This window comes from Prunus persica, chromosome G7 (genome assembly GCF_000346465.2).
Source record: "Prunus persica cultivar Lovell chromosome G7, Prunus_persica_NCBIv2, whole genome shotgun sequence".
Classification (NCBI taxonomy): Eukaryota; Viridiplantae; Streptophyta; class Magnoliopsida; order Rosales; family Rosaceae; genus Prunus; species Prunus persica.
The window spans coordinates 6,711,058-6,726,974 of NC_034015.1; the positions used below are offsets into that span (position 1 = coordinate 6,711,058).

General features: G+C 35.4%; 1 long non-coding RNA gene and 1 pseudogene across 1 annotated transcript in view; one reads left to right on the forward strand and one right to left on the reverse strand.

Moving 5' to 3' along the window:
- LOC109950162 overlaps positions 1 to 1,429 on the reverse strand; it is a 4,319-nt gene extending 2,890 nt beyond the window's left edge. Inside the window, exon 1 of the long non-coding RNA XR_002272460.1 lies at positions 1,101 to 1,429. This is a non-coding gene — a long non-coding RNA (uncharacterized LOC109950162). The remainder of the gene's footprint in view (positions 1 to 1,100) is intronic.
- On the forward strand, positions 1,621 to 8,824 carry LOC109950348 (annotated as a pseudogene).

Consider the following 15,917-nt stretch of genomic DNA (forward strand, 5'->3'; position numbering starts at 1 on the left):
CTTTAGCAGGCAGCTCGTGAATCGTTTACTTGTTGACCAGGTCAGCTGGTTTCCCTTGTATTTTAAAAAAAGTCACGTGCTAGGTTGTACAGAAGGACTCTAATCAAATACACCAAAAATCTGACCAACAGAAGCTTTATATTTTGACTACCTAATAAATTTTTGTTCACACAACAGACCCCATCTTCCCTTTCAAGTTCTTAAAGTTGAGTTTAAACATATCAACACCCTTCAAGTATTTGGAATTCAAGCAAACACATACCAACATAAAGGGTACATAAATGATCTCCGGGTTTCTACATGGCATATCTTAAGAGACTGAAACGAGTGCTTCATACCAGGCACTAATGCTTGCAATACAGGCTTCAGATAACCAACAAATTACTGAAACATCGACTTGCTTGCCAAGTCCTGTGTGAAGTGAAGTTCCCACCACAATTAAATCATACACAATCAGAGGCCTCATGGGTATTTATATATACAATCAGATCAAGAGGCACTATAACAACCCAGCAGAAATGCAGAGTGGGAAAAGAAATACAAATTTTGAATAATTAATTTATGGAATTGTTCAGTGAAAAAACTGAAACAACAATTCAAAATCACTAGTGATTAGCAATTTACAGCACCAAAAATCACCTAACTCACATCATATAAACATGATAACAAAATCCTTGATTTAATTACCAAAAAAGAGAAAATGAAAGCTGGTTGGCTGACTTAATAGAGATTACTTACTAACAATCATTACAAAACATAAAAATATATGCGATAAAATTGGAGTTGTCTATCTTTTGGCACAAAAAAGGGAAGACAAATCGATGTTTACCTAGAGCAGCAAGTTACTGAAAAGCAAAAATAGAGCAGTTCGTTAAGTACATAACTTTAATTTTCTAAATTCTTTAATCAACTGCACAATAATCTACCAAATTCTCATTTACAGCCAAATTGTAAATCACATATTAAATTTTAAAAGGAACAAATAAATGGCAAAACCCAAAATTTCATTTACAGCCACACCGGTCAAAATTCACACAAAAGAAGAATAAATTAAATAGAACCATCAATTACACATAACGAAAATCAACACACGAACTTACCGAGATGGAGGAAGCAGCTGGAGAAGACGAAGTGGGTTTCTGGGTTTTGGCTGAAATCTGCTCCTCAGATGGAGAAGACGAAGTGGGGGGAGCTTCTTCAGGCTGTAGGAAGCTGTGCAGCTATGAATTCACCGAAATAGAGCTGTGGCTGTGCAAAGCTATGGAGGAGGAGATAGACGAAATCGATCTGTGTGCAGCCTAGGTTTTGAACGAGCGGGAGTTTTTATTCTCCTTAGTTTAACTGGTTAACCAAAAGAACCAGTTTTCATTGTTTTTAAAAAAAGGCCACGTGATGGGCTGTACAGGTACACCCGGCGCACCACAGACAAACTCGTGAAAGTAAACAATTGTCAGAAGATGTGATATTTAAGGCAATAAAAATGTCGTTGATAATGGTAAAATCGTACAAAGTATACAAATTATTTTTATATTGATCTAGTTTTCATTGGACTCTGCACAGATTGGGAGACAAGATACAGAGATAAGCATTTCATCTACGCGTCTTTGATCTCACAAGGAAATGGATATTGTTATTTCAATTGCGTCCAAAATTGCAGATCCTTGGTGACACCAATAGGCAGAGAATTTGGCTATTTGATTTACTATGATACCAACATGAAAGATCTAAAGGATGAACTTAAACAGCTTTTTGAGATGAAAGATGGGCTGCAAGAATTGGTCAATGCTGCCAAAAAGGAATGGTGAAGTTATCAACTCTGATGTTCAAAGTTGGCTAACAAGTGTTAACGAGTTAATTCAGAAACTGTCGCATTTTGAGGAAGAAGTCAACATGAAAAGGCGATGCTTGTACCGGTGGAACATGAGTAGGAAAGCCACCAAGATTACACAAGATGTTCTTCTTCTCCAAAAGAAAGGAACGTTCAATAATAATGTTGCCCATCCTGCACCTCCACCGATGATATGGTCTGCATTTAAAGAAGGTTTTAAGGATTTTAAATCTAGAATGACATGTGTGAATAGGGTGATAGAGGTTTTGAAGAATGAAGAAGTTAGAATGATTGGGATTTGTGGTATGGGGGGTGTGGGTAAAACCACAATAGTGAAAGAAATCATCAAAAGATTGGCAGGATTGAAAGTATTCGATAATGTTGTGATGGCAGTTGTGTCCCAAAGCCCAAACATTCAGAAGATTCAATCAGAAATTGCAGAGGAGCTGGGGTTTACATATAACGAGACTACTGATAGTGGAAGAGCGAGAAGGCTCAACGGAAGACTCAAGGAAATAAAAAAGATCTTGATTGTATTAGATGATGTGTGGACAGAGCTCGATTTTGAGGCTATTGGACTTCCTTATGGACCTCATAAAGGGTGCAAAGTTCTGTTGACCTCGCGAAACTTGGAAGTGTGCAATAAAATGGGAAGTCAAGAAACTTTTACAATCCCAGTTTTAACACCAGAGGAATCATGGGAACTCTTCCGTGAAATCATAGGTAAACCCTTGGAGTATCCTGATTTGGCGAAACAAGTCACGAATGAGTGTGCAGGTTTACCTATTGCTATTTTAACTGTTGCGAAAGCACTAGAAAATAAGAGGAAGTATGAATGGGATGATGCCCTCAAACAGCTACAAAGTTCAGCTCCTGGAAGCATCTCTTCAATGAATGACAAAGTTTATTCAAACATACAATGGAGTTATGATAGATTGGAGAGTGATGAAGCGAAGTCATGCCTTTTGCTTTGTTGTTTATTTCCTGAAGATTATGATATTCCAATTGAGTATTTGGTTAGATATGGATGGGGTCGATGGTATTTTAGTAACACTGATTCAGTGGAAGAAGCAAGAAATAGAGTGCATTCTTTGGTTGACAAACTTCAAAGAAGGTTTTTGTTGCTAGATAGCAAATTGAAAGACCATACCAAGATGCATGACATAGTTCGTGATGTTGCCATATCAATTACCTCAAGAGATCCACATAGATTAATTTCTAATAAGATGTAATGTTGAAAAGAAAGGGTGGCCAAAGGTAGCTGCATACGACCATTACACAACAATCTCACTGATACCAATTAATATTGATGAGATCCCAGTTGGTCTGGAGTGTCCAAAACTTGAGCTTATACGCTTAGCAGGCGAATGTTATTCGAAAAATAGCATGGACATCATGTGTAAAGGGATGAAAGAGCTGAAGGTTTTAGCATTGGTAGACGTGCGTGGGATATCAGCCTTGCCAAGTTCACTAGGACTACTGAAGAGCCTTCGAACCTTGTCCCTAAATGGTTGTCTTTTAACAAATATATCTGATGTTATTGGAAGATTGGAAAATTTAGAGATCCTTAGCTTTCGTAAATGCTCTAGAATCTTAGAGTTGCTGAGAGAAATTGGACTTCTTAAACATTTAAGGTTGTTAGATACCACGGATTGTAATTGTCTTGAGAAGATTCCACATGGTCTCTTATCGAGCTTATCTAATCTTGAAGAGTTGTATATGGAAAATAGTTTTCACAAATGAGAACGATCAGCAGCAGAAAGCGAAGATAAGAGGATGGCAAGCCTTGTTGAGGTGATGTCTTTGTCTAATCATTTGAAGGTTTTAGTCATAGATATACCCGATTTCAACTTCTTTCCAGAAGACTTTTACTTGACAATCCAGACAACAATAAGATTCCACATATCCAACAGAACGTTTCATCTTTGGTTTATTGGAGGTAGACTTTCATCAACAAGTAATGGTTGCACTACTACATTTTACACTTTGCGCGACGAAGAGAATTTCGTCGCGCAAAATACATTGTAGTTGCACAAATTTCAGCGCGACAGAAACTTCGTCGCGCAGAATCCGTCGCGCAAAGATCGTGAAGAAAGACTTTGCGCGACGAAGTTTTTTCATTGGTCACGCAAAGTGACTTTGCGCGACGAAAAAATATTGGTCGGGCAAAGCGACTTTGCGCGACGAAAAAGATTGGTCGTGTAAAGTGACTTTGAGCGACGAAAAATATTGGTAGCGCAAAGTTATGCGCGACGAAATACATTGGTCGCGCAAAGGTTTGCGCGACGAAATATATTGGTCGCGCAAAGTTTTGCGCGACGAAAAACATTGGTCGCGCAAAGTCTTAAAAAAAATTTAAAAAAAATAAAAAATTCCCGCGTCCAATTTTTGGTACCCGCCCAAATTTTTTGAGTTTTGCGCGACGAATACTAACGTCGCTCAAATATTTGCGCGACGAAATATTTTTTGTTTTAAATTTTTTTAATTTAAAATAAACTAATTTAATAGTTTGCGCTACGAAATATTTTGTTGCGCAAGGTTTTTGACTTTTTGTTTTATTATTTCTTTAATATGAATTTATTTATATGAATTTTTTCAAATTTTTACTTTTTAAATTTAATTTAATTGTATGATTTCTTTTTAAAATTACTTTAATTTAAATTGATATTAATTTTTACTTTTTAAATTTAATTTAATTGTATGATTTTTTTAATTACTTTAATTTAAATTGACATATTCAAAATAAAATTACATATGAAAAATAGTGATTAAATTATCCAATAAATATATATATATAATATTCAAAATGTACACATAAATTAACAAAGTACAATAATAAAATCCTAATACAAGCGTATTGTGGTGGTAGTGGCGGAGGATATGTTTTGATAGCTTCCTAATCCTCAACTTTAGCCGTCAAAGTCTCGATGATTCCCTACAAAAAAAAAAACAAATATGGTCAAATAACCACCACAAAAAAAAAAAAGGCATAATCTCCCCTAAAATTGTTATACCACAAATCCAACCCAAACTCCAATCCCTCCCCTTTACTCAACCCCAAAACCCACACAAACTCAAAATTAACTCCAAAAACACATATTAATGAAAAAAATTTAAAATTTGGAGAGAATATACCTTTTGGCAAGATTGAGAGTGAATGAGAATGAGAGGGAGAAGTGAGTGTGAGAGAATTAGAGAAGATAGTGATAGAAAGATGAGAGAATGAGTGAGAGAGATGAGAGAGTGAGTGAGAGAGAGTGAGAGATAGTGAAGAGAGAGATGAGAGATTAAGTGAGAGGAGTGAGTGAGAGAAATGGTGGGATTTGGGGAGAGGGAAAGAGAAAGGAGAGGTAAGAGTAGAGAAAGGCATTGAGAAAATGGTGGAGGAGTTATTTCGGTTTTAAAAACCGTATCACTTTGCGCGACAAAAAATATTGTTGGTAGCGCAAAGGTTTGCGCGACGAAAAATATTGGAATATTGGTCGCGCAAACTTTTGCACGACGAAACATATTGGTCGCGCAAAGTCTAAAAAAATTATTTAAAAAAAATAAAAATCCCCGCGTCCCATTTTTGGTACCTGTCAAAATTTTTAAATTTTTGCGCGACGAATATAGGAATATTGGTCGCGCAAAGTCTAAAAAAATTATTTAAAAAAAATAAAAATCCCCGCGTCCCATTTTTGGTACCCGTCAAAATTTTTAAATTTTTGCGCGAGGAAAAATATTTATTGGTTGCGCAAAGTCTAAAAAAATTATTTAAAAAAAATAAAAATCCCTGCGTCCCATTTTTGGTACCCGCCAAAATTTTTAAATTTTTGCGCGACGAAAAATACATATTGGTCGCGCAAAGTCTAGAAAAATTATTTTAAAAAAATAAAAATCCCCGCGTCCCATTTTTGGTACACGTCAAAATTTTTAAATTTTTGCGCGACGAAAAATACGTACTTGTCGCGCAAAGTCTAAAAAAATTCCCACGTCCGATTTTTGGTACCCGCCCAAATTTTTGCGAGACGAAAAATATATATTGGTCGCGCAAAGTTTTGAGCGACAAAAAATATTGGTCGCGCAAAGTCTAAATTTTTTTTATTTTTTTTTTAAAATCCTGCGTCCCATTTTTGGTACCCGTCCAAATTTTTAGAGTTTTGCGCCACAAACTGTTGGTTGCGCAAACTTTTGAGAGACGAAAAATTGGTTCGTAACACAATATTTATACAAATAATTGTTATGAATAATAAAAATAAAATTATTTTATTTTACAATTTAAAATATAAATAAGGTTAAAGCTGCTTAATAAATATATATACTATTCAATTTCTTAAGTGTTATACGTACAAAATAAATAAATTTAAAGCTACTTAATAAATAAATATATATACACACACCATTCAATCATCCAACCGTCAGACTTATTTGTATATACTTCAAGATCGTATACCCCAAAAATCGCAAAAAACAAACATTCAGAGATCTAGTAACGGGACAAAACTTTTCGATGGTTATAGATGAAAAATTACGATTTAACGGTTATTTTAACTCTGATTTTGATGATTTTTTTTACAGCTACACTCCTTGACCATATATGAATACAATGACTGAATTTGATCTTCAATTTAAAATATTTACACTAGTAGATACCACAAAATCTTATGTTATATCTAACGAACGTATAAATAACCTCTTAATTGTTAGTGAATATATTGTTTTGATAGCATATGCATTCACCAAAACTAGTTTCAACGATCCAACCGTCAAACTTGTTTGTTTATACTTCGAGATCATATACGCCAAAAATCGAAAAAAATAAACATTCAGAGATCAAGTAATGGGACAAAACTTTTCGACGGTTATAATGAAAAATCACGGTTTAACGGTTATTTTAACTCCGATTTTGATGATTTTTTACAGCTACACTCCTTGACCCTATATGAATACAATGACTGAATTTGATCTTCAATTTAAAATATTTACACTAGTGGATACCACAAAATCTTATGTTATATTTAACGAACGTATAAATAAACTCTTAATTGTTAGTGAATATATTGTTTTGATGGCATATGCATTCACCAAAACTAGTTTCAACAATCCAACCGTCAAACTTGTTTGTTTATACTTCGAGATCATATACGCCAAAAATCGAAAAAAATAAACATTCAGAGATCAAGTAATGGGACAAAACTTTTCGACGGTTATAATGAAAAATCACGATTTAACGATTATTTTAACTCTGATTTTGATGATTTTTTACAGCTACACTTCTTGAGCCTATATGAATACAATGAACTAATTCGATCGTCAATTTAAAATATATATTTTCTAACAAAAACCCAATCTGAACAACAATAATATATTTTTCTAACAAAAATCCGATCCGATCTAAAATAATAAATTTAAAGCTACTTAATAAATATATATACTGTTTAATTTCTTAAGTGTTATGCATACAAAATAAAAAACAAAAATAAATTAGTTTAGGCGACGAAATGTTTGGATTACGTCATGCAAAGATTTAAAAAAAAATATTTTTTATTTTTATAAGGACTTTGCGCGACGAAGTTTATTGTTTCGTCGCGCAAAGGCACTTTGAGCGACGATGTATTATTGTCGCGCAAATGTTTGTCACGCAAAGTTACTTTGCGCGACGAATTGTTTTTCGTCGCGCAAAATTTGGTCGCGCAAGACTTTGAGCGACGAAGTTTTTAGTTTCGTCGCGCAAAGTGACTTTGAGCGACGAATAGTTTTTCGTCGCGCAAAATTTGGTCGCGCAAGGGATTTTTTTTACTAGTGTTGTTATGCATTCGAAAATAGGTTGGATATTGTTAAAAGTGATGCATCGGAATTCATGGAGATTCAAAATGTTCGTGTCTTATTTAAGAAATGTGAAGATTTAATCTTGAAAGAGATTAAGAATTTAAAGTATGTCCTCAATGAATTAGACCAAGAGGGATTGCAACACTTAAAAGTTTTAAGAATTTGGGAGTGCCCTGAGATAGAATACCTTGTAAATGGAGCAAGTTGGACTCAACAAATAGCCTTCCCTCTCATGCAATCAATCGTACTCAGAAGGATGGCCAAGCTAAAAGCAATATGCCACGACCAACTTCCACAGAGCTCTTTTATCAATTTAAGATCTCTTGAATTATATGATTGCCCCGTTTTAAAATATGTATTTTCTCTATCAGTAGCAAGCAACTTGGTTCAACTCCAAAGCTTACTTGTTGCCTTGTGTCCCCAAATGAAAGAAATCGTCTCAAAGGAGTGGAGGGAACATGAGACCGCCTCGGACATCATAGCTTTCCCTAAATTAACAAATTTGAGACTCCAAGATCTATCTAATGAATTCGTTGGTTTCTACGAAGCCAACAAGCTATACTCCAACCATGAGGTATGTTACATATATAACTTATTATTTAGTTTGACCTGAGACCACAAAGTCTAGCTTTTATGTGATTATTATTCTGCAAAGCAGAGGAGAGGTTTTGTCTGAAACTGACTAGTCCTCCGATTAAAATTTGGTTTTATTAATATTTTAATATGAAGTCATATTGAAGTAATTTAAATAATAATAAAAATGTGGTAGGAACTTCATATGATGAGCATCAATGTTCTAGAAGCTTTGAAAGAGCGGTATTTCCATCAAAGTGCATTTTATGGTTACAAAATCTAGAAGAAGTGAGACTAGAACGGGCCAATGTAGATGTGTTCTTTGATCTGAAAGGCCATATGGTTAGGGATGGGCAAGCAGTTCCAACATTTTCTCATTTACAAAATTTGTTCATATGGGCTTCTCGATGTCAACACCTTTGGAAGAACATTCCGTGTGGATTCCAGGGCTTCCAAAACTTAAGATATTTAACCATAGGATATGGTCCTGATCTCCAATATGACAATGAAAAAGAGGATCAGACGGGCATGACTTTGTTTCCCAAACTAAATAGTTTTGATCTAAAGGGGCTTCCGAGTCTTGAGAGTCTTTGTCCTGATGCTTCCACGTGAGTGTATATATGTTGCCATCTCCAACTTCTATATTAAGTAAATCTTATAACTAAAAACAATATGCCATATTATGTCATATTAAGGAAAGAATTAAATTGAGTTAGCATGATCAAATTAGATTCTAATGATATAAACAAAAAAAATTACTTGTGAAGATTGTTTAAGCTTCGATTTGACAAGAATTTACAATGTATTTCATTTGTGTTTGAGGTTTTTTTAATTCAAATGTTCTATCATTGCGATATAGTAGACGAAAACAAAACAAACAACCTAATTTTAATGTGGTATCTCATTAGAAAATCTCCAATGGGCTCCTCCCTAAATGAGATTCTAAGTTAAAATTTAGAGTGCATGTCAGGAACCCAACCCCAAAAATGCTCCTGTCTTGATCATAAAATAAGGAGACCCCTGGGTGCTCTAAAATATGAGGGAGAATGTACACTTATATTTGTTCATCGTTCTCTTCACCCCCTCTCTCTTGTTGAACAAAATACTTCTTCTTGCAAGCCAAATCACACAAAGGAAATCATTAAGACGCGATTTCTAGATGGCTAGGATTTACGTTAATTGGGTTTTTGATAGGTTTCTTTAATGAATTTTGCATCTCCATCTGATGATATATAAGAATTGAAGGAACTTTTCTGTTTTTAGTGATATGATCATGCTTTTGTTTTGTTAAATTATACTGATAGGAATACTGGTCAGCATGGTCACATTCTTTACTGATAGGATTCTCACATTTACTGCATTGGATGAACACTTTCAATGTGGTGTAACTTATTGTGTTTAGAAGTTCGTGTATCCTTCTCTTTAACTCTAGAGCGTTTTGTATATTGCCTTTTTTGTCAGTTGACAAAATTTCGTATTGAGACTGGCCACCATTTGTCACTTTCCATTTTAGTATAAGCTGATGAGTATTCACTACTACAAAAAAGCAAAAAGACGACGGTAAATCACCGTCGTGTATTCGGTTTTTTAATGGTCGTGGAATCCACCGTCATCTTTTCCCTCATAAACCACGACGCTAAATCACCGTCGTTGTTAAAATATACAACGTCATCAACAAATACAAAACGACGTCTTTGTACTGCAAAAAGATCTAAAAAAGCAGTCGAGGATGAGAATAGACGACCAACTCTCTAAAAAAACCGTCGTTAAAAAGGAAAAATATGACACATATTAACAGAACAAGGCCGCAAGGTAGACATACAACGATGAAAATTAAAATAAGACGCCGTTAAATATCATTTTCACGACAATAAAAAATATGACGTCTTTAAATACATTAGAAGACGACGTTATTGATACCTACTACGTCGCCTATATAAAAACAGCCGTCGCAAAATAAATTTTCCACTTCGATTTTTCTATAAAAGATGACGTGGAAATAGTTGTCAGTGTCATTATTTACGACGTATGTATTTATAGAGTAGACGTTGAGCAACGAAACAACGTCGGTTACAAATATATGAGAGTCGTATTACAAAATTTATATGTCCTATTTTCAGGAACAAACAACGACGATAAATATTAGACGTTGTTAAATAAAACAACGTCGAAAACAAATAAAAACAGACGTGTTTAGTCTGCTAAAGTTCTAAAAAATAGTCGAGGATGAGAATAGACGACCAACTCAAACAAATCACCGTCGTTAAAAAGGAAAAATATGACACATTAAAAGAACAAGGCCGCAAGATAGACATACAACGACGACAACTAAAACACTACGCCGTTAAATATAATTTTCACGACAAGAAAAAATATGACGTCTTTAAATACATGAGAAGACGACGTTATTGAAATCTACTACGTATCTTATTTATAAACAACCGTCGTGAAATAAATTTTCCACTTCGATTTTTCTAAAAAAGATGACGTGCAAATAGTTGTCAGTGTCATTATTTACGACGTATGTATTTATATAGTTGACGTTGAATGTGAAACAACGTCGGTGGCATTTATATAGTCGACGTTGTATTTATATGTATTCATTACTCACGACGCACTTATTAATATAGACGACGTTGAACTTCTAAACAACGTCGGTTCCAAATAAATGAGAGCCGTATTACAGAACATATAGACGGCGTTGATTATGATGAGAGCCGTATTACAAATAACGTCGTTTAATTGATATTAGACGGCGGTTATAATGAATTACCGTCGGAATTCATTTCGTTCCTCTTCGTTTATAAAAGAACTTGCGACGTGAAAAATGTATGATGACGTCGTATTTTTTAACGTTCAGATTATATATCTCGTTTTTTAGACGTCGGTATTATGGGATTGGAGTCGTGTTATTTTGAATTACATAGCGGTTCTTAATCCTTCCCCGACGTGATATCCTGAATAATTGCTTCACAATAGCGTCGTGGTTCTTCATTTTTACGTTGCTTTAAGACGTCGGTAAATATGCTGAATAACTGGTTCACAATAACGTCGTGTTTTATTTGAACGTAGAAAGTGAAGAAATCACATTACAATATATTACAAAATTAATGTCATACACTGCCAATTACATAAGCATCATTCAATCCATATATCTTCACACCCATCTCGAATATTTTGACTGCCTAACTCACCCACCAGTTCATCAAATGTGTCAACATTTGGCATCCCTCTAGTAAATGGCTCACACTCAATTATCACATCACCTAAGACTTCATCACCAATAACATCATTATATTCTCTATTAGGCATTGATAACACTACCGACCAACCACGATGCATCGGGTCGTCAACAAAAAATATTTGTTTGACTTGAGAAGCCAAAACAAATTGGTCATTCCTATGTCCAATTTTACTCAAATCTACAAGGGTAAATCCAAGTTCGTCGACTACAAGACCAGAACTATCTATCCAATCACACCTAAAGACTGGGATTGTAAACTTTTGGTAGTCAAGGTCCCAAATTTCTTGAATGACACCATAGAAACCCATATTTGAGAGAATTGAGTTTTTATCCTTGGCACTAGCAACTTGCATGGTATGTGCAAGTAAATAAACTCCACTATTTTGAGTTGTCCGCACATCATCTTGTGCCTTGATATTGAATTTAATACCTTTAATAAGATAGCTCCTATATAATGGCACTGCCATGTTTGGACCAGCTGCTAGCCACCTTAAATTTTCTGATACGCCATGATTGTCTTCCTCAAGTTCACTTTGAACCTGCAAATTAATCATATCTTAATTCAATCTAACATAGAAATAAGAAGAAAATTAAAAGAGAAATATGTTATTCAACAACATATACCTTGAAGCGTAGCCATTGAATGAAAGTGCTATTGTGCTTATCCTGCAGCCACTTTGTTCTCTTTCTAAATTTTGGATAAGCAGTCTTGATGTGGATCATATGTTGCCTACATGACACGAAAAATTCAAGCATTACGGTCCCAAATATAGAAGATAAACATAAGAAATAATTTAAAATGGAAACTTAAAGAATAAAACTCATACGTACTTGATATAAGGTAGGACTTCCCTCCGTATTCTCCAAGACATATAGATGTGCTTGATTCAACAGGTCCTGATCAACTACGCTCACTGTGCAACCTGATAATGGCTTTGAAAGTCCCATCTTTTGGCTTGAAGGCACTCCAACTGTACTAACATCAGATAAATGCTGAGTACAAAACTCTACAGCTTCTTCAGCTATATACCGCTCAGCAATGCAACCTTCGGGACGAGTACGATTCTGAACATACCCCTTCAACACTTTCATATATCTTTCAAACGGATAGATCCACTTAAAATATACTGGCCCACATAGACGAACTTCTCTGACAAGATGTACTACTAGATGAACCATGATATCAAAGAATAAAGGGGAAAAGTACTTCTCAAGCAAACACAGAGTAACTACTACATCTTCTTCCAACTTATCTAGCTTGGAAACATCAACAGTCTTTGCACATATAGCATTGAAGAAGAAGCACAAACGAGTTATTGCATACCTTGCAGGCTTCTCCAAAACAGAACGAATTGCCACATGGAGCAATTGTTGCATTAAGGTATGACAATCATGTGATTTAAGGCCAAGAAGTCTTGAATCTTGTAAAGATACAAGATTTTTAATATTTGAAGAATAACCTTCAGGGACCTTCATACCATAGAAAGAATTGCAAACCTCTCTCTTCTCTGCTCTTGACAAATTCCAAGGCCCAGGAGGCAAACGAGTACGTCTTTCTCCATACTCGGGTTGCAAATCAGTTTTGACCCCCATGTTCAATAAATCTAATCGAGCAGCAATCCCATCTTTATTTTTTCCAGGGATCTCCAGCAATGTACCAATAATACTATCGCAAACATTCTTCTCAATGTGCATAACATCTAGGGCATGCCTCACAGGAAGGTATTTCCAATACTCGAGATCAAAGAATATTGATTTCTTCTTCCAACAAACTCTGTCACCATTTTCAACCATATGCAACACTTCTTCTCCGGTTAATGGCTCGGGAGGTATGCCATATTCAGGTTTCCCATTAAAAGCTGCACGTTGCCTCCTATATGAATGATTGATTGGTAACCATTTTCTATGCCCAATGTAACAAATTTTGTGGCCATTTTTCAACCTGTGACTAGGTGTATCATCGCCGCATATTGGACAAGCTTTATATCCTTTAACAACACAACCAGATAAGTTTCCATAGGCGGGGAAATCATTAATTGTCCACATTAATGCAGCTCTGAGTGTAAAGTATTCTCCATTATGTGCATCATACACTCCTCTAATCCCATCCCACAAAGATTTTAAATCATCAATCAAAGGCTCCAAGTAGACGTCTATATCATTTCTGGGTTGTTTAGGACCGGAAATCAATAAGGTTAACATCATGAACTTTCGTTTCATGCACAGCCATGGAGGGAGATTATATGTAACTAAGATAACTGGCCAACAACTATATCTGCTACTTAGAGAACTGTGGGGATTGAATCCATCAGATGAAAGAGCCAATCTCAAGTTTCTCGGCTCATTACCAAACTCAGGCCATTTATCATCAAGAAGTGTCCAAGACGGGGAATCCGCCGGATGAGACATCTGACCGTCAATTGATTTTCTAGCAGCATGCCAAGTCAAACTCTTAGCTGTCTCATGTGATTGAAACATCCTTTTAAACCTTGGAATTGGAGGAAAATACCACACCACCTTCGCTGGCACACCCTCTTTCAAGATTGAATCTTTGCCTTCCTTCCACCTTGAGATACCACAAGTAGGACAATTAGTTGAATCCTCATACTCCTTCCTATACAAGATGCAATCATTGGGGCATGCGTGCATTTTCTCATAACTCAGCCCCAATGCACACAAAGTCTTTTTAGCCTCATACATAGAGGTTGGTATTGTATTTCCTTCTGGAAGCAAATCGCCTTGAAGTATCAATAATTCTGTAAAACAGACATCACTCATCCCATGTTTTGCCTTCAAATTATACAACTTCACTAATGCCGATAACTTCGTGTACTTTCTACAACCAGGGTACACTGGTTGATCTCCATCCCCAATCACATTGGCAAACTCATACGGATCGGAACCAAAATCACCAAAATCATTATCATCCATATCAATTTCTTCAGACACAAAACTGTACCTACTGTGGCCATCATCTTCTTTAACATTTCTACTAGCATTAGTAGTTGCTTCTCAAGGTTCTCCGTGAAATGTCCAATTCTTATAGCTTTGGTCAATTCCATTAAAGTATAAGTGATCCCTTATAATTCCAACCCCAAACAACTTCAAATTAACACATTTAACACATGGACAACGGATATGTGTTGTAGTTAGAAGATTTTCTACAGCAAAGTTCAAAAATGCTTCCACCCCAAACTCATATGCCTTCGATCTTCTATCCGAGTGCATCCATGACTTATCCATCTCCGACACTATAACCTATTATCTATAATAAAGTGAAAATACAGGCAATGACCATCACTATAGCAGATTATACAAAGATCTAATAGCAAGTAATACACAACAGAGACGACGGGTTTTAAACAAAAACAGACGTATTTGGTATATATAGACGACGGATTTTCAACAGATGTCGTCTAATATAAGTAATACAAACGACGGTTTATTAACCGTCGTGTATAAGTAATACAACGACGGTTTTTTCATAAACCGTCGTGTAATCGTCGTCGTATGCCTAAAAAGGCGTCGTGTCTCAGTTTATTTTCAAGAACCCAAAACCCATTAAGAACACAACATATATATGAAACCAAGCAAGAAACCAACATATACATGAAACCAAGCATGAAAACAATAAATCCATTCCCAATTCAACATAACATAGGGTGATTAAAAGATCCGACAAAATTAAATCCATTCCCAATTCAACATAACAGATAATGTAATCCATGAACCCATTAAACAGAAAATCCATGAACCCATTAAACAGAAAATCCATGAACCCATACCTATAAGCACATTATTAACAGATCGCAAAGCATATACCTAAAACCCTTTAACAAAACAACCTAATATCATTCAATGAATTTACAAGGGGAAGATAGGGTTTGTACTTACAGGTTGGACGAGCTCACAGATTCGACGGAGCCTGGAGAGTGCAACTTTTAATTAGAGCAGAAGTGAGAGAGCGAAATGTTATGTTGCGCGAAATCTGAAAATTTTAGGGTTCAGGGTTAGAAGTATAAGAATAAGAGCCAAATATAAAAAAATTTAGGGCGCGCGAAAATTTTTAGAGCGCGCGCTCTTTAAAACGTCGAAAGAAAAACCATGGCGAAAGTTCTACAAGAACCGACGTAAATGTAATATTCCACAACGGAAACACTGAACGTAACGCCGTTAATTTTGACGCTTCATTTTTCGGATTAATTTTAAATTTATTTTGAATATTTTGATATAAAGACGACTGAAAAATCACGTCGGGGTTAAGAAATTGAAAACGTTGTAAATTATAATAGACGACTTACATATTAAAATTGTAATAACCCAAAACAAAATATCCTAAAATTAGTATTAATTTATTCTAGCGGAAAGACGACTTTGTCCTCACCTCTTTTAAGAGAGGGAAAAGTTGACTTTTTGACTGAGAAGGAATTTGGGAATTTCGTTTACGCCGTTGCGTAGAGC